The sequence below is a fragment of the Ascaphus truei genome, chromosome 9, assembly GCF_040206685.1.
Source record: "Ascaphus truei isolate aAscTru1 chromosome 9, aAscTru1.hap1, whole genome shotgun sequence".
NCBI classification, from domain to species: Eukaryota; Metazoa; Chordata; class Amphibia; order Anura; family Ascaphidae; genus Ascaphus; species Ascaphus truei.
The window spans coordinates 49,462,216-49,482,854 of NC_134491.1; the positions used below are offsets into that span (position 1 = coordinate 49,462,216).

General features: G+C 46.5%; 1 protein-coding gene across 1 annotated transcript in view; it reads left to right on the forward strand.

The window, feature by feature from the left end:
* Positions 1–771: 771 nt before the first annotated feature.
* Positions 772–20,639, forward strand: part of KTN1 (kinectin 1) — a 92,458-nt gene continuing 72,590 nt past the window's right edge. Inside the window, exon 1 of the mRNA XM_075615407.1 lies at positions 772–924. The gene's annotated coding sequence lies outside the window, so the exon portion shown is untranslated. The remainder of the gene's footprint in view (positions 925–20,639) is intronic.

The window sequence follows — 20,639 nt, forward strand, 5'->3', positions numbered from 1 at the left end:
GACTTTTTTGCACTTTATCTTCCACCTAGAGATACTATATACAGTATGGGGTGGATTTAATCGTAATAATAATAATTTTATTTCATACAGCACTTTTCTCCCAATTGGACTCAAAGCGCGTCACTGTTACAGTATAGCGCGCGGTACGCAGCACGTAGGAATGTACAGACAGATTTATTCTGGGAGTCTGTCTTTTGATGTTTTAATGTTTTTAAATGATTTTAAACCATTGCTCTTTCTTGGAATAAATGTAAGTACTTATTTTTATATTTATCTTTGAGCCGAGTTCCCTTTTTTGAGGTTCTTTCTATCTGTTAACCTCTTAGCACCACTGGGGAATTAATTGCTTCTTCTTTTGTAGCATACTGTATACTCGTAACATATACTCCCCCTGTCCTTTTTGGATCTCACTATATAATTGATGTTTCCACACTTGAGCAGTGCTGTGTGCTGTGTGCTGTGTGCTGTGTGCTGTGTGCTGTGTGCTGTGTGCTGTGTGCTGTGTGCTGTGTGCTGTGTGCTGGCAACATGTGAGCACATTTACATGTCTTGGTCTGCACCCCTGCCTTATAAGCGATTAGCTCCTCCCCCTCCCTCCCCGGCTCCTCCCCCTCCCTCCCCGGCTCCTCCCCCCGCAACCCCATGCTCCTTCCCCCGCCTCCCCGGTCTCCGCCCCCTCCCGCCACTCCCCGGCTCCTCCCCCGCCACTCCCCGGCTCCTCCCCCCGGCACCTCCCTCCCTCCGGCTACTCCCCCGCCACTCCCCGGCTCCTCCCCCAGCACCTCCCTCCCTCTGGCTCCTCCCCCCGCCACTCTCCGCCTCCTCCCCCTCCCGGGTAGGGATCTGAATGAGAGCAGCAGGACCGGCCGCAGAGTCAGCGCGCAGCGGCGGCGGCAGAGGAGGAGAGGACCAGCGGCAGAGGAGGTGAGGACCGGGGCGCTGCTAGGCCGCAGCCTGGGAGAGGCCTGCTGGGGTTCCCCGGGGACAGGCCCCGGTGTGAGGGCAGCGCTCAGCCCGCCCGGGGCTCGCGGTATCAGAGGGGCGGCCCGGGGTCTCACGTGGATATCGGGGAAGGTCAGTGGGAGATCCCCTGCTGTCACAGTGCGGGGAATGGGGTCCTATGCAGGGCCTCCTGTATGTGGGAATGGGGTCCTATGCAGGGCCTCCTGTATGTGGGAATGGGGTCCTATGCAGGGCCTCCTGTATGTGGGAATGGGGTCCTATGCAGGGCCTCCTGTATGTGGGAATGGGGTCCTATGCAGGGCCTCCTGTATGTGGGAATAGGGTCCTAGGCAGGGCCTCCTGTATGTGGGAATGGGGTCCTATGCAGGGCCTCCTGTATGTGGGAATAGAGTCCTATGCAGGGCCTCCTGTATGTGGGAATAGGTTCCTATGCAGGGCCTCCTGTATGTGGGAATGGGGTCCTATGCAGGGCCTCCTGTATGTGGGAATGGGGTCCTATGCAGGGCCTCCTGTATGTGGGAATGGGGTCCTATGCAGGGCATCTTGTATGTGGGAATGGGGTCCTATGCAGGGCCTCCTGTATGTGGGAATGGGGTCCTATGCAGGGCCTCCTGTATGTGGGAATGGGGTCCTATGCAGGGCCTCCTGTATGTGGGAATGGGGTCCTATGCAGGGCCTTCTGTATGTGGGAATGGGGTCCTATGCAGGGCCACCTGTATGTGGGAATAGTCCTATGCGGGGCCTCCAGCAGCTGGGAATGGGGTCCTATATGCGGGGCCTCCCGCAGCTGGGAATGGGTTCCTATATGCGGGGCCTCCTGCAGCTGGGAATGGGGTCCTATATGCGGGGCCTCCTGCAGCTGGGAATAGAGTCCTATATGCGGGGCCTCCTGTATGTGGGAATGGGGTCCTATGCAGGGCCACCTGTATGTGGGAATAGTCCTATGCGGGGCCTCCCGCAGCTGGGAATGGGGTCCTATATGCGGGGCCTCCTGCAGCTGGGAATGGGGTCCTATATGCGGGGCCTCCTGCAGCTGGGAATGGGGTCCTATATGCGGGGCCTCCGGCGGCTGGGAATGGGGTCCTATATGCGGGGCCTCCCGCGGCTGGGAATGGGGTCCTATATGCGGGGCCTCCCGCGGCTGGGAATGGGGTCCAATATGCGGGGCCTCCCGCAGCTGGAGATATATTCAGATTATAGACACCAATTAATCCCTTGCCTCTAGCATATTGACACACCTTGCTATAAATGCATTTGAAGTCTTGTGACCTTGCACAGGTAACGCTGGGCTGGGCTGGGCAGTCCGTCACACAGTGTGACTGGTTATTAGCTGGTTATTAGTTCTGTAGCGCCGGATGAAGAAGGCAACCTTGAGTTCAGGAAGTTTAATAAAAGGGATTATGGAGTATTACTACATATTAATTTGTAACCTACAATTTCACAAACAATTCTTAAGTGGATCTTGTTGAGATGAGCTTGTTAGTCTAGTAAGAAATGGGGAATATCAAAAAAATATGATGGAGCACGGGTGGGAGTTTGGGAAGATGCCGTGTTTCAGTTAGTGGAGCCCAGTCTTATCCATTGCAGTCACTTATCCAATGTATATGTCTATAGGTGATCCTCATCCCCCAAATGATTGTCTTGACATGATCAGTCTGCACACGGAGACTCTGATTTGGTAGCTTTCTGGCCTGCCGGAGAGTTGGTCCTGATTGCATCATGCGTCGTCTTCTTCTTCTTGGCTTTGAATGTCTGTTTCCTGTGTTTTTTAAGACATTTCCCAATCAGACTTGAGAAGGAATTCAGCTATCTCAGAAAGTGAACTTCCTTGTGGTTTTTCTGTTGGAGTTTAGCACGGTAGATGTATGAAAGACCTTTTATTCTCAAATCCCTCAGCAATAAAGTCACAACGCCCTGTTTGCTACAGTAGTTTACGAATATGATGAGATTTGGTAAATCGAGTCATTTTCCCCCTAGAACAGGGGCGGCGAACTCCAGTCCTCAAGGGCCACCAACGGGTCAGGTTTTCAGGATATCCCTGCATCAGTCACGATGGAGCCACTGATTGAGCCACCTGTGCTGAAGCAGGGACATCCTTAAAACCTGACCTGTTGGTGGCCCTCCCCTAGAAGTTTGATGAAAATTCCCCAGTTTCTGAGAAAATCATGACTACATTTTGACCTCAAAGCAATTTCCCTTTTCGGATGAACAGGTTGTTTCCAAAAGCAGCAGAGCACATTGAAATAAATAACACCACTGATTTTACTTGATAACACCCCCCTCCCCCCTCCACCATATTTATTTAACTCCTTCACTACAAGGAGGCCCAGCAACATAGAGGCACCTTCTGGCAACCAAGAGATTAATGAAAGACTAGACCTTTTTCTTCTTTAGTTTGGCATTTTGCATTATCTTCCACCTTTCGACACACGCCACTCAGGGTCACACCCAAGGGAGTGCCTCCCTCATGCAGTGATAGTTGGGGTTAAAGTACAGGAGGATACCGGCACACAGGTAAAGCTTGTTTTTTTTTTTTTTTTTTTTACCTGTTCAGTTTTGTTTAGACTGAATTTTCTGTAATAACTGCACAGCTGAATTGGTGTGTGTATATTGCATACATACATACATACGAGATATGAGGGGACTGTAAGAAGCAGCCCATGTAGGCCTAAAATGTAGTCGGACAGTGTCTGCACCATTTTTGCTGTTGTAAGGTGGGGGGAGGGTAGGTTGCGGGCGGTTGCAGAGGTCCCGCGCTCTTCCCCATGGCATTTAAATTAAATGCCGGGGGACCGTGTGGGGTCCCTGCAACTTCCCTTGCCTTGTCATCGGTGACGTGTCGCCATGGCATCGCAGCGTCAAATCACACCACGGGGGTCACGTGACACTGCGGCGGCATTTGACGCCTAAGACAAGGTAAGGAGGGGGGGCGCCATCAGTAAGGGGGGCGCAGGGGGAAAAGTTTGGGCTAACACGCATCGCATAATAATAATATAACAGGTCATGGGAACAAGCACTTGAGACATAACAGTAACATTTAGGAAAAGGAGTCCCTGCCCCGAAGAACTTACAATCTAATTGCAAGTAGGAGGAACGTACAGAGACAGTAGGAAAGTGTTCTGGCAAATTCGTCTGGAAGGGGCCAAGGTCCATGTATGAGGTGTATAGTATCAGCCTCGGAGCTACTTGTATGCTTTGTTAAAGAGGTGTGTTTCTAAGGTGGGATTTAAAGGTGGAGAGAGAGGGTACCAGTCGGATATTGAGGGGAGAATCATTCCAGAAGGGGGGGGGGGGGGGGGGTGTGTATCTGCGAAAAATATACATGTATGTACTCCCATATTTCTACTTGTATAGTAAGAGCCTCAGGAAAGGTTGTTTAGATGTCGGGACAGTGTATTGGTTTCCCTAAGGCTACGCTTATAGTGCCGGCGATGCTGACGTCACGCTACGGTCGCTGGAAAAATCAAATTGAAGTGACTTCCAGCGATCGCGACCAAGCCGTCGCTCCGTCTCCTCGCTGCTACTATAAGCGCACGCGACGGCTTCAATACATTTGTTTTGAGTCGCCGGCACTATAAGCGCAGCCTAAAGCTGGAAATCGTTGAATGTGTGTAACAGTTTAGCTTCCACTGTAGTGCAAACAGTGTGTGTTCTGCAGCAGTGTGTGTGACATTTGCACATAGTCTGATAAGACAAATACAACACTGTGTGCTACTTTTAAAAGATTCGATCGAAATGTTGCTGAGGATGTCGTGGCAAAAAGCATTTTGTTTTTTTTTGGTAGATCTGGTTTTAAATAATATAATTCCTCCAAATTATTAAAGGAATCTGGTTCTGCCGTTAGCTGGGGTTCCGGATATCGGTAATATTCATGTTGCAAGTTGTTAAACGAAATATCTGCAAATCCTCACAGATCTGCAGTGCTTTTCAAATGATTTCCGTTGTGTTATAATCAAAAACGACCGTTTACTTTTTAATGTCCTAGTTCTCCATCAATCACTTGATCACTCTTACTTTTTGTTACCTGCCCTTTCTGTTGTGAAATGATGTAGTAGTTATGTAATTAAAGGTGTAATCGCATATAATTTATTTTTAGAACACGAACCATTGATGTTACTTTTTCCGCTTCCAGGGACATCTGTTTTTCAATTCTCCAGTACTTTGCTACGGTGGAAAAAGTGTGTATGTGCATTTGAATTTTTTTTGTAAAGGACGTAGAAATGTAATTAATGCAATTGATCTAAAATTAACTGTTTAACTCTATGGCTATTGCACCCTTCTAAATGGAACCTTTTTAAAGATGGCTTCCCCCAGTTCTGCAGTACTTACTAAACGTACTAAGTGTGAGAGTCCCATTGCAGATTGAATCAGATGAGTCAGCCTGATGCCGGTGCCTGATTTTAGGAACAAGAGCCAAAAAGCAGGGAGGGTAAGCGAGCAGGGGATTCTGGGACAGGAAATGGCAGCCGCAGTCCCACTAATTGTGTGGTAGCTTTTAAACTACAATTGTTTGAGAGAAGTGTTTGAATTTTTGGGCGGACATTTAGTGTGATAATTGGTGGGCCACTTTTTCCTATAATGTGTGCAAGCTGAAAGTAGATTTGGGGTGAGGCAATATTCTATATCTCAGGGGGACTTAACTTCAGGCCTCAAAGGGCCACCAACAGGTCAGGTTTTAAGGGTTTCCCAGCTTCAGCACAGGTGACTCACCTGTGCTGAAGCCGGGATATCCTGAAAACCTGACCTGTTGGTGGCCTTTGGGGACTGGAGTTGAGCTCCTCTGCCGTACAGCAATAATAAAGAACTCTTATGAGCCCATTCTCAAGTCTCTAACAGGTCCCCCAACTTGCCTCACATCGTAATCACACAGCCTATAAAATGTAACGATGACTGGAGTCACTGGAAAGCACCCGGGCTCGCTCCCATGAGGTTTTTTTTATGGGGGGCGGAAGATACCTAACTATAGCGTTCTAACTTTCACTCTTAAATATAAGTTGCCTTAAAGCAAAATACAGAAGGAATGTGAAATCTGCATGTGTGAAGGGCGTGGGGAGAGGGACCGGCTCGGAGAATTAAGGGCAGAACCTTGTTGCAGGTATTTGCGGGGCAGGGTTAGACAGGCTGCGACCTGCTGCCTAGCACTATCGTTTAGCAGTTAATCATATAACTGCGTTTATTGCTTTACGCTCCTCCTGTCAGTGTAACCTCAGGCTGGGTGTTACAGGTCATGAACACGCTGCCGCACCGTCACTTCTGAAGCCCAATCCAAAGCAGGTACATGCAAGATAGGTGGAGTGCTTGGGACTTCTTTTCCTGGGCGTTTTAAAGCTCCATGTTGACTGTCTAGTCTGAAGATTGACATCTTATATGACACGTATTAACGAGTGTTGATCTTACAAATGTACTTGTGCGAGTAATGACGCTTCATTAGTGGGAGGAGCTGGCACTGATTTTAAATACAAGGTTTTTTATTTTAAATGCTTGGGGTTGACTAGTATCAAAATGCTACTTCAAGCCTTGCATAGCTGAGCACAGTAATGGGACGTATTGGAGTACTTGGAACACACCCACTGACATTAAGTGATTCCTATGTACTGGTATAGTAGCTATCCAATATGCTGCTGTCACCTTGCATATCCCTGGGGCAGGCGTCGCCAACTCCAGTCCTCACGGGCCACCAACAGGACAGGTTTTACCGATATCCCTGCTTCAGCACAGGTGTCTGTCTTCGACTGAGCCGCTGATTGAGCCACCTGTGCTGAAGCAGGGGCATCCTTAAAACCTGACCTGTTGGTGGCCCGTGAGGACAGGAGTTGGCCCACCCCTGCCCTAGAATATTTGCCAGGAAGCTTGGGCAGTTCTAGATCCTAAATGTAGTTCCACAAGACTAATTATAGCTAACCACCCCCAACCTGACGGGGCATTCAGTGCTTGGAAATGCATTGCTAAGCTGAATGAGGGATTACCGCTTATAACTGTTAACACCCACATTGGTTAAATGCTGGCATGGTATGTTAGCTTGAAGCTGCAGTCCCCTTGTGCCAGTTTTTATTCTTTTATTCCATTCTCTCTCCCCCCCCTCCCCCACCACTTATTTTGTGTGTGTCTTTATAACTCGGATGGGATTACAGCTGGGTCCCCGTAGCTGAAGCGTCGTATTTTCAGTTTGGGGACTCCCTGAGTCGGTAAAGGTGACACCGTTGCAGTTCCCTTCAGGGACTGTCGGTTTGAATCTGCCGCGTCGCGCTGACCAATAGGAAGCGTGATGTAAGGGGCCGCGTCTGCCGCGTCGCGCTGACCAATAGGAAGCGTGATGTAAGGGGCCGCGTCTGCCGCGTCGCGCTGACCATAGGAAGCGTGATGTAAGGGGCCGCGTCTGCCGCGTCGCGCTGACCATAGGAAGCGTGATGTAAGGGGCCGCGTCTGCCGCGTCGCGCTGACCATAGGAAGCGTGATGTAAGGGGCCGCGTCTGCCGCGTCGCGCTGACCATAGGAAGCATGATGTAAGGGGCCTTTCAATACCGGGACGTATCGGCGCTTCCTTCACCGACCGGTTAGTTTCTCGGGAACTGAAATTAGGGAGGGGTTCGCTTCAATGCTATTAAAAAGTGCTGGCCGGCCTAGGAGATCTCTGCGGCTAAATCTCCGTCTGCGTTTCGCCGCAGGGATCCTCCTACACCGGCCGCTTCACCGCTAAATTAATCCGTAACCTAAATCCTTACCCTACAACTTCCTAATCTTAATCCCTAGTACGAACGCTACTGCCTACCCTGAAAACCTTGACCCCTTAACCCCTTAACCCATACCGTAACCACTAAAACACCGAAACCCCTACTCTAAAACTTATCTTGTAGTAGAAGCGGCTGTGCCAGAGGGCCCCCCCTCCGCGGCCAAACTCCGGGCAGGGGGGGTCTTGGTGACGGATACGTTCAAATGTCCCATCCGTTGCTGTCTGCTCCAGCATTGAAGTGGTTAATAGAATTGATTCTGTGGCGGTTATAGGCTTTCGGTCATTCTATCAATGTTAATGGCACAGGAATCTGTAATGTTATATCTTTTTATATCCGCCGGGTCAGAATATTCATCGCATGATTATCCGAGCCGGGGAAATGAGTTGGCTGGATAACAATATTCAAAGTCAGATTTCTCTCTTCACCCCCCCTCCCCTGCCCCTCTCTCTTTCCACCCTTCTGCCCCTCTCTCTTCTCTCCCACCCCCTGTGGCTTTAGGGGCAGCAGTGCATTGCTTTTCAGATGAATGCTGAAATCTTCCTATGGGGGAAATCTGCTTTAAGAACACATGTAGTCGGGGCCTACGAGAGTCCTTGTAAGCTGCTTGGGCTTAGTGACCATGTATTAAGGTATTTTACACCGATTTCTGCCCATGTGCAGCCGCTTACATTTGGAGGGGACTTCTTTGCAGGTTAAAACTTGATGATTCATGTTATAATTTTGTAAAATGCAGCATCAGTCGTCAAGATTTAACCCATTGAACGCCCTGCCATTTGTGGGGTAACATTTTAAAGCGGTATTCTGTACTGATTGGGAGTAAGGGGGTGGGGTGGGGTGGGGTTTCTCGTACCATGGTGCTGCTCTTGTTTCCAGGGACCCCCTGGTGACCTGTAAATTTAACCCTTCAATCTCCCGGGCAAGGTCAGCCTCGACTCCTGCGGCCAATAACCTTCATGGGGGGGGGGACCCCGCTGTTTATATGGCATCTGCATTGATTTCCCAAAAGGGTGTAGAAACGCCAGCACATAAAAAGGTAAACCTCTCCGAAAGTGGGGGGTACCCCGAGTTCAGCATTCGGGGAACCTGCTGGTAAATACAATTATTTGGGATGGGACAGGTTCTGCTTTAATGTTTCAAATATATTTGCTGTAAAAAATGTTCTATTGCATGAATACGTTTCCTAGACCGTTTCCCTCTTGGACTTATGGGATCGTTTTCATGCCTCCCTGATGCATGATATTTTTGTTATGACGCTCTCATTACTTCAGCTTTCTAATTCCAATTGAATTCTTTAATTTTACGCTCCTCTGAGAAATATTGTTGCCGATTTCCATGTTCTGGGGGATTTCTGTTCTACTCCGTGAAGATTTCATACTCTGACACATTAAACGTATGAAATAGAGCAGCAGCCTGTGCCCAGAATTTAAGCCTCTCCAGTTTTTAGGAGGTTTTGTGAAATAAACTTCAGATCACACGTTCTACCGTAGGGGTGTTTGGAGATCTAGAACCAGGGGTGGCCAACGCCAGTCCTCAAGGGCCACCAACGGGTCGGCTTTTCCGGGTTTCCCTGCTTCAGCACAGGTGTCTCAGTCTTTGACTGCGCCACTGATTGATCCACCTGTGCTGAAGCAGGGATATCCTTTAAACCTGATCTGTTGGTGGCCTTTGCGGACTGGAGTTGGCCACCTCTGATCTAGAAAATCAAAGCAGCTGGTAAAAGGAGACAACTACATTGATACCTTGTTTAAAATTACAAAGATTACACTCCCAAGCCTGAGGCCATCGATCACCCAGATTTTAACTTCTTAAAGAAGCAAATCCCTGCTAAACTAACCCCTTTTTTATTTTACAGAAGGTCTTCTTGTGACTCCCCTGGTTCCTGACATACCAGTGAAGTTACCAGTATTACCTCCTATCAAACAGCCATTAAAATCCCCTTTCAAAACCAGGACGCTGCAAGCGCTGATCTTGTGGCTTCCTATTGGCCTGAGATTTAGCAGATACTTTGTTCCCCTGGACGAAGATTTAAACTGGTTAACTTCACCAGTAAGTACATTGGGAGCAATGGGGCCCCTATAGCTATATCGAAGTGGGTTCAGCTCTGAATGACCCCCTCGGGATATCTATATCTATCTCTCAGAAGAGGGATTTACATTCTAAACCTGTCATTGCTTTTGGTCATTACCACTAAGGTTTTAGGAGAGAGAAGGCAAGAACTTGGTTCCATGAAACTTTATTCTGCGCTTCCAGTGGAAGTTATGGAAGTTGTTGACCTCAGGACAGTCCTATCAGTGGCTTTCTGGCCAGTCTCAGATCCGTCTCTTCACCGCAGCAGTAGGTGGAATCTGACACCACCGAGAATTTGCCAACAAACACAGCCTTTTATTAAGTTACATTTTTGTGTGCACTGCTTTGTCAGGTATGTTGCCGGCATTCCATGCTTGTCCTATATACGCCCTTGGGTCACGTAGACTATAGCTATATCTTCTGCTTCACATTATTCAGCCGAATCCATCACATCCCTGTGACGTCCTCGTGCAGGTTTCGGTTTCAGAAAAAATAATTTATTGCATGGTGCCGCAAATAAACCAGGCGGCGTATACCCAAAAAGCCAACATTTTGCACAGATCTGTAACTGCAAACTTCACAGGATTTGCAATACAGACTGCTTTTTTGTTAGAGGCTAATTAAGGTATCATACTTACAGATGGAATCCAACCTGCAAATATAATATATATATATATATATATATATATATATATATATATATATATATTTTTTTTTTTTATTCTGTAGTTTGGACATTTTTTTTTCTTTTATCATTTTTATGTATTTTACTTATGCAAAATAAAATGTTTCTCACTGGATTAAGTTTGAGCTCTACAATATAACACCATTTACAATAGGTAGCTAGTATTCATCTGTCTTCTATGTTACGTATTGGGGTTTTTCATTTAAACATTGTTTGGTTTAATCAGTTAGATTGCATTGCACCCAAGGGCGCTGTCTCTTTAAAATTTATAGTTAGATATAGAGCATGGGGTCTCCGGAGCTGAACCCAGTAAATGTCAGCTCTGGGGACCCCCTGCTTCCTGAGATACTTGCCTCTGAATTAGGTGCCGGTAGCTTCTCTCCTTGGCTACCGGGGTCCACAATGTTTAAAGGTCCCGGGACAATAGGAAGCCATGTAGTCATCGGTACGGCTTCCTATTGGCTCATGTGACGCGGGAGCTTTAAAGGTTTGCTTAGCTGGAGCGACTACCGCCACCTACTTCGAAGGCAAGTATCTCCGGAAGCAGGGGGTCCCCGGAGCTGAAATTAATGGGGTTGGAGACCCCCAGATTCAATGCTATATAAAAAGCTAAAACAATTTGCCCGCTTGGATTGCTCCTTTTTAAATGAAATACACGTTGTCATGTGACCAGGACTATTCCACGGGATTAAGCACCAGACAGGACACCAAAGTTAAATAAAAGTATATTTAGTCTGGCTAGAGCCAGCCGACCCAACACAATATCACACCAGAGCTATACTTGCAATCCCTGGCCCCTACAGGGGGAGTCCGAGTCGGTCTAGGTGCCCGGGGTCACCGCAATAACTTCCCCGCTGCAACTTCCACTCCTGTGAGGGTTCCGAGTCTGGAGGTATCGCTGGATGCAAGTCACCAAGCAGCACTTCTGAATCTCCCGCGGTAGAGGAGTGCACAGTCTCGCTTTCGGGTCACTCTGGCACAACCTCGGAGAGCCCCGCTTGGCTAGTCCACACGCTAGAGTCGGCAACCACCACGGTACTGAAATCGGCTGCAACTCTCATGGACAATTGTGGAAAACGGGCCAGCGACCAATCGCCACACGGATGGCGTGTGGTGCGCCAATCACAAGACGAGAGCTCGTCTCTGTTGGCCAATCAGGACGGGGTATGACGGAGAGGCTGAGGCAAGGAGTGTACGAATTACGAACTGGCCAATGAGAACAGCGCCTACCTCCTGTTCCTAGAGCCGTCTCTCTATCTCCTGATGATGGGCGCCTCTCTGCCTGGGCAGACAGTGCTTCTGCTTATCGGACCAACGGCTCCTAGATGGGACTGTCCATCCCCACCCTCCATTACAACCACTTGTTGGGACCAGCTGAACCCTGTTCCCTGAGCGTCCAGGCTGGGTCTTGTACCAGCCTAGCATGCCCAGGGCCCAAAGAAATACATTTATACATCATCTCAAACATTTCTACAATAGTAAGTTACAACCATTTCATACATACAGTTAGCCAGAAGAGCCACAATAGGGTCTATATACAGGGCTACCCTATATATATTCATCTCGACGATTGGGCAATGGCTGAGCTTTACCTATGTTATAAGAGCCACATTGGCCATATCACACGGCTCCAGTCATTCCAACGCAATTGTGATTTGGGCTGAATTTGAATGCTTTTTTTTATTACATGCACAATAGTGGCCGATTATAGGCATCCCACAAATATAAAATTTTCTCTAAAATTGGGAGCTGCTACAGCAATCGGATGATGAAGTATGAGATTGGGGGGGGGGGGGGGGGGAGGGAAGCAAAATTCCCTAGAAGAAATCTCCTTTGAACAGTCTGCCTATAACTGGAAGGATGACCAGCAAAAGGACCTGTATAATTAGGACCAGCCAAAGGACCTGTATAATCAGGACCAGCCAAAGGACCTGTATAATCAGGACCAGCAAAAGGACCTGTATAATTAGGACCTGCAAAAGGACCTGTATAATCAGGACCAGCCAAAGGACCTGTATAATCAGGACCAGCAAAAGGACCTGTATAATTAGGACCAGCAAAAGGACATGTATAATCAGGACCAGCAAAAGGACCTGTATAATCAGGACCAGCAAAAGGACCTGTATAATCAGGACCAGCAAAAGGACCTGTATAATCAGGACCAGCAAAAGGACCTGTATAATCAGGACCAGCAAAAGGACCTGTATAATCAGGACCAGCCAAAGGACCTGTATAATCAGGACCAGCCAAAGGACCTATATAATCAGGACCAGCCAAAGGACCTGTATAATTAGGACCAGCAAAAGGACCTGTATAATCAGGACCAGCCAAAGGTGTTATTTTGCTCTTGATTCTGAACAAGACTCAGACGTGCTGTGGGTTTGCTTTTCATAGGAGGGGGGGGGGGGGGGGAGAGTCCTGGTTATTTCCTTTTTTGAAACCCACTTCTATGTGGGGATGCTGGGATGTGTCCCGGTCATTGCTAAATCTGGACTGCTGTCTTGCCCAGGGGCTCTCAACTCCAGTCCTTGAACCATGCCCCACCCCCCAACAGGTCAGCTGTTCAGGCTAAACCAGCTTTAGCACCGATGATTGAGCCACCTTTGCTAAAGCGGGTGTTTCCTGCAAACCTCACCTGTTCGGGGAGGGGTAGAGGGGGGGGGTGCTTGAGGACTGGAGTTGCGCGCCCCCCCGGTCCAGCCCAGAAGAGTCGCCCTGTGTGATTCCAAAGTGATACAAATAAGCCGCGTGTTGGTCTGAGAATCTGTTTATGGAAACAAGTGGTTATTACAATGTCAGCGTCCGAGCTTGTAATCGAGGATTCTGCTTTTCAATGTTTGTTTATTTTTTGTCAAATCAGTGCTAATATTTTGGTTTTACCAGTGTTCTCATTTGATTAAAAAAATAAATCTGTATTTATCAGTGTTAAGAATAATAATAAAAAAAAATCGACACATTAGCTTTTGATGTTTATTGGTGCAATTATTTTATTTTTAGTTTTCATCTTCCCCACGTGTTGCCTTTGTACCCCACGTGTGGCTGGGCTGCTGAGAGGTGGACATGATGCTTAATTTTAGTTTGTCGGTTTTAACCGGAAATGCAAGATTATGCATCGGTGGTGTGTTTTTTTTTTTTTTTTTTTTAATTTTTTTTTTTTTTTTTTAATTTTTTTTTTTTGGGGGCTAAAACAGGAGTCCCTACCACAAAACACAATTAAAAAAAAAAAATATATATGCAAGATTTAATTACCTTTGTATTGAAAACTAATCAACATCCTGTTTCCCAGGGTTCACTAAATGGCTGCCTTTCAGTTTCAAAGCAATCCTTAGTCAGTAACTCAGCAGCTACAATATATTCTTATATTACTAAGGCAGCATTATCTATTGTTAGTTTGCAGCTCAAACTGCTGGGAATATTGGCAACAAATGATCACAAATAAGAAAGTGTTGCATATATCTTGCACTGCTGGGGGAGATGGGCTAAAGCCTGCTATAGAAATCAAAGGATGCTTAGTATATTAAAACATTAAAAATGGCATTGAGTTTAATTTTAAAATTAAAAAAAAAAAGGTAGTAAGTATTATCGAAATACAACAGTTCTGATTTTATAAAAGAACCATGTAAGATATTGCTTGGATTGCTTAAATATACTCTTATCGAGTTTCCTTTTCACAAGGGATTTCCGTGGTGATCCTTTGCATATTTCTCTCTGCGCTCAGGGTATATCTGCATCTATAATTATAGACCTTTTACCACATTACGATGATTTTTAAAACTTTACATTTTTTTTTCTAAATACAAAACTGTTTTATCTTCTGCTTTTAAAAGAACTTGTGGAAAATTTAAAAACATTTTCTTTGTTAAGCGGACCTACCTAACGGAGGAAGCCATATTTGTTCTATTATAGCGGTGTAAAATATTTGACTAGCTCTATTAGGGGTGGTCAACGCCAGTCCTCAGGAGCTACCAACAGGTCAGGTTTTCAGGATATCCCTGCTTCAGTACAGGTGGCTCAGTCCAAGAGGGAGCCACTGATTGAGCCACATGTGCTGGGACTGATTGCTTCAGCATAGGTGGATCAACCAGTGGCTCAGTCTTCAACTAAGCTACTGATTCAGCCACCTGTGCTGAAGCAGGGATATCCTGAAAACCTGACCTATTGGTAGCTCTTGTGGTGTTAGCCACCCTTATGTCTAAATATATATATATATATGGCGGAGGTGGAGATTGTAAGAATTGTCACTGTTCCATGTGCTACTTTCCCTGTGGCTGATGAAATGTGCTTGACACATTTGCTAGAAAATCCATTCAGCTGCCTTGTAAGACGGCCCTGCCCGGAACATTCCTCTTTATTTATACTTCATTGCTCAGCAGGGCTTGATTCAGCATCTTATTTTGGCAGCAGCAAAATGACCAGCTCGCTGAACATCTCGCATGAAACGGGAGACCAGCTCTGGGAAAATAGGTCAGAGACACACAGACAATACACAAGGCACAGCTACACCTGGGATCTGTCCCCCTCCGGGGTTTTTTGTTCCTTTTTGATTTATGTAGATAATACTTTTTTTATTTTATAATCTGCCTCTTTGTACGGAACGTCTTGCAATGTTGTATTTGAGGCAGGGAAAAGTAATCATTTTTTTTTTTTTTTTAACATTGATAAAATTATAACTAACTTACTTTAAACCAGCGTTCTGCACCAGAAAGAACAAGGTTTCTTCTGGAAAGTGCAGCGCATAGGGCCCATCTTATTTAGGAGTGTATGCAGCGAAGCACGTGGTTGATCCCTACACTGGCTTCCCATATCCTCTAGAATCACATTTAAAATCCTAGCTCTGACTTGAAAAGCTCTCAACGCTGCCCCCTCCCCCCCTTACATCTCAGCCCTCACCCCCAAATATATCCCTAAACGCCCATTACATCTGCTTTTCCTCCTGCCTTATTACCACCTCTCGCTTCTCCCGCGCTGCCCCCTCTGTCTGGAAATCGCTTCCACGCGCCATCATACTGCCCCCCCCCAGCCTTCAGACATTTAAAAACTCCCTGAAAACTCACCTTCTCAAGGAAGCCTATCTGGCGTACCCCTAACATCCCACCCATTGGGACCAGCAGTGCAGATGAAACAATCGCCATGCTATGTAACACCCCCCTAACATCCTCGCCCTCAAACCTTAATGGGATCAGCTGTTGGGTTTGGACCACACTCCGTCCTCCAATGAGCAGCTACTTTACCTTTTTTGTTTCGGCGTTGTTCCTCATTCCCTCTGGATTGTAAGCTCTCACGAGCAGGACCCTTGTTGCCTCTTGTGTCTGCATGTTTGTCCTTATTTGTATGCAACCCTATCATTAACAAATCTCAGTACCCCCTTTGTACCACCCTGTGGAATATGTTGGTGCATTACAATTTAATGATGACTCAGGGGCCTGCAATGTTCAAGGAGGAGGAGGGGTAGAATATATGAACCTCTGTTGCCAGAGGGTAGTTGCGGATAAATTCCCCCATATACCGCCCCTCCTTTCTCTCGCCATGTTAGGGCTGCTTGGCACAAAACTGAGCGTGAAAGAACAAATTAGCACAACACTTTAAAAACAAACATCGGGCAAAGTTACAAGTGTTTGCACAAGACAATCTGCCGTGTTGAGGCTCTGACGGCACACTGCGTTTGCTTTGACTTTGTCAATAACATCTACGGTCAGAGGGAATTTCGTCCCTATAGACAGGACAATGGCAGGAACCCCAGGTATGTTTAAGGAGGGACTGGGTACCGGGTTGTATAGCAGGGGTGCGTGAAGTTTTTAACTTGCGTGTGCGCTACCCACCCGCCTGCTTACCTCCCAGCTCGTACCCCTTTGGCGTCAAATGACGTCGCGGGGTCATGTGACATCACGTTGTCATGGAAAATCCGTGGCGTCATTTGACGCCGGTTACCATGGCGACGCGTCGCCGAAGACCAGGTAGGAGAAGCTTCAGAGGCTTTGTGCAGTCCCCCCGGCATTTCATTTAAATGCCTTGGGGGAGAGCGCTGGACCTCTGTAGCCGCTGCCGCGTGCCCCCACTTTGCGCGCCCCCACTTTGCGCATCCTTGTTGTATAGAATAGGAATTGGTGGTTTTACAGAAACGAACCATAAGGCAAGTTAACCGATTGAAAGAATACATGGCGTTGTGTCTGGTTTTGCGTTGGGACGCTGGGACGCTTGTCTTGGTGTTAGGGGGAGGTTGTGACTGTACTGTAAATACAGCAGTGTCCGTGAGAGGGGAGGCGTGGATTGTTCAACCAGTGGCCAAGGGTTAATGTTGCCATGGGGCTTCCCCACTAACCATTTGTAGTCACGTTGTTGCATAAGGCCGAGATTATAGTGCCGGCGGCGCGGCGGCTGCCGCATCCAGAACCTTCGACAAAATCCAGGTATTGTTTTGGCGGTGCACGCCGACACTAATCGCGGCCTAAGTTGGTTCCTCTGCAATCCACACCCACCATTTTCTGTAACCTTAAAGCGGCGTTTCCTGTCAGCATTTTTTGTTTGAATAAATGCAGCCGTTCCTCCCATTTACAGTCATGCATTATCCTCTCTGCCAATTGATCCGTTCTCCTGCGAACATCCTGCTTCCCGGGGCACACAATATGGCCGCCTATTCAAGAGGAAGTGCTGTGGCTTCCTAAATAGTTGCTATAGCAACCCAAGGATGCTTAATGCATTAAAACGCATTATATAAGGAACGAAGGGAAAAAAATGCAGTGAGTGTTATCTAATACTACACAACTGATTTATTACAAATAGGATTTTTAATGAAATGCTGCTATTTGAAATAACCAAATGCAATAAGTATATTGTATTATAAGATTTTAGACCACTAAAGCTCTTTAGATTAAATGCTCCCATATTATTTAAAATAGACCGGAAACATTTGGTACAGTGAAAATCCAGCATTTTGATTGGCTGCCTTCTGTGACATTAATTTCCCAGGGATCTCTTGCAGAGCAATGGAAATGTTTTATGAAATTTGGTATGATGAATAAAATCACCATTAAATCCTATAGATGTCAGGTGCAACGAAAATACCCTGCAAAACAGGATTTTATGTGGTGGTTAATATCCTAATAAGAGGTGCAGTTTCTTGTAAAGATATCTAGCAAAGGCAAAATACGAACGTACCCACCATCTTTCCACAGCACATGTTGTTTAGATTAGTGTTTTTCAGCAGGGGTTCATAGGAACCGTTGGGTTTCCCAGACATCCGTAAAGGGTTTCCTGCAGTTTTCAGGTTTTGAAAATCGTACCAAATACAGAAAAATTTACAATGCATCTGATCTCAGACGCGCTATTAGAGAGGGTTGGGGTTCCTTACAATGCATCTGATCTCAGACGCGCTATTAGAGAGGGTTGGGGTTCCTTACTATGCATCTGATCTCAGACGCGCTATTAGAGAGGGTTGGGGTTCCTTACAATGTATCTGATCTCAGACACGCTATTAGAGAGGGTTGGGGTTCCTTACAATGCATCTGATCTCAGACGCGCTATTAGAGAGGGTTGGGGTTCCTTACAATGTATCTGATCTCAGACACGCTATTAGAGAGGGTTGGGGTTCCTTACAATGCATCTGATCTCAGACGCGCTATTAGAGAGGGTTGGGGTTCCTTAGGGCTGGGACCTGCCGGCACGGGCGTTCCCCACCAGCAGGGGAATCCTTCCGATCCGGCCCCAGTCCCCCCTCGCTGCACGGCTCACTACGCGCTGTGACGCGTCAGCCGGCAGGGGATGCAAGAAAATTGTGATCCCGAGCGGTGACGCGTCACGTGGTGCGCTGATGAGCCAATCGGGGACGGGAGCTGTCAGACAGCTTCCTACACAAGGTAGTGTGTGTGTGTCATTTGTGGGGGAAGGGGGAGGGAGCTGCTTACGTTCCAGCAGCCCGCAGCAGCTCCCTCCTGGAGCCTGTGGCGGGGGGGGGGGGGAGTAGCGGCTCCCTCCGCTCAAACCAAACCCCCCCCCCCTACAGACCGCATATCGCGGTCTGTGTCTGTCAGCGCGCCGCCTGTCTGCAGTGCGTGCGCGCTGACTGAGGGAGCGGGGCCTTAGCCTAACAGTGCATCTGATCTCAGACACTATTAGAGAGGTTTGGGGTCCCCCAGAATTTCGCAATATAATTCTGGGGTTACTTAACCAAAAAAAAGTTGAAAACCACTATTAGATATTCAAGCCTGGATGCCTTGCTATAAACAGTGTACAGCAAATAAAGAAGATATCACGTGTGAGCACATTCACATGTCTCAGGCAGGTCTGCAGCCCTACCCTTCCCCATTATCTCTTAAAGCTGCAGTTCAGTCTTTTTTTTTTTTGTTTTTACATTTATTTTTTTTACTTCAATAGTTTCATGTGTGCAATCTCTAGCTAAAGAACAGTATAGCTGCAGCTCAATTCGTTCTCCATGTATTGATAGGTCAAAATTTGGTGACATATTAAAAGCTGGGATTTGTTTATAATCTGCTTGACTGGCAGTGGAAGCTCATGAATATTCATGAGCACTCCTGCACTGACAAGTGCTAGAGGGAGGGCAGGGCTGACAAAGGGGTGTGCCAGGGCTTGTGACAGGACATGAAGGGGCAGCGCCTTAGCAAATGGCTGTTAAAATAGAATACAAGAAAATTGGTCTTTCAAAGTTGTTTTTTAAAAAACAGAAAATGCTAAAAGTATTTTTTCTTACTACAGAACTGATTTATTAAAAAAAAAACATGCAGGATATTGACTGAACTGCAGCTTTAAGATACAGTGCTTCCACTGCAGCTAGGGATTCTGGGAAATTACATGCAAGTGACCCCAGTGTGACATGAACAGTATGAAATACACAGCATCTATCTCTACAGGATTGGGGTTTGTATGCAGCAACGAGTCCAATGTTGCAGTGAGCCAAACTATAAATCGGTTCTAAATATAATCCTCTGCAAATATTAATATTCATCAGAGGGAAACTACCACAGGAGTTTAGAGTAAGAAACCTTTCATCTTTCATGTCCCAGGTCAAAAAATGACGCAACGTGCATTTGTTTCCTTCTGTCATGTATTTTATGTGTAAAAGTAGTATTTTTGCTCAGTTCTTTTTAATTTTATTTTTGTTGGATGCCCTCCACTTTTAGCTGTTTGGCATATTGATGACCCTTATTAGTTTCTACGAAGAAAAGGGGGGTTTCTGAACGTACCTGTAGATGCAAGGATTCCCACCAAGATTTCTGAGGAGTAATTGGGTTAAGATCGTAAAATCCTGTCTGCGTTTGCAGGAAGTAACTTCAAGTTTTTATTTTAAGAGGATTCTGCTTGTACCAAAACAATAGAATGTTACTAGTGTAATTGGCTTCCCTAGGAAGATGTCATCGCCTTCAGGGGCAGTCAGCGTGGCACTGAAAAAAACATTTTTTTTAAAAAATATGCAGCCTTTGATTACCTTTATTGAAACTAATTCCCTAAGCTGCCGATCGATTAGTTCACCTTTTAATCGATCTGCAAAGATCCTGCTTCCCAGGGTTCACTAAATGGCCGCCTTTCAGTTTCAAATCAATCCTTCGGTCAGTGTAACTCGGCAGCTTCAATGCATTCTTATATTACAAAGGTAACATTATCTATTGTTGCAGTTTGCAGCTCCAACTGCTGGGAATATTGGCAACAAATTATCCCAAACAGGAAAGTGTTACAAAGATCTTGCACTGCTGGGGAGGCGGGTTAAAGGCTGCTATAGCAATCACAGGATGCTCAGTATATATTAAAACTCATAAAAATGGCATTGTGTTGAATTTAAAAAAAAAAAATTGTGTAAGTATTATCAAATACTACAGTAATTATATATAAAAAAACACAAATGTAGGCTGTTGAATGGATTTGCTCCATTTACAGTAAGTTTTATTTATTTGCATCCTGTTGCAATAAAACGAACCCTCCCCTTTCTTGGGTATGTTTATCGGTTCGATGGCTGAATGATGGCCTCGTGCGTGTCAGGCGCCTCTGGCAGCGGAAGAGTTAAAATAACCGAACAGGAGCGAGCAGATGTCGGCAGTGGCACGTTAAGAATGGAAAGTATTTACCTGGAGGGCACTCAGCGCGCTGAGATTATGCTGTTCAGCAGCAAGCCTAATTGGATCAGGGTAATGAAGTGTGGAGCGGGAAGGTTTTCCTGATGGCTGAGACGCTGCTTGTTGGATTTC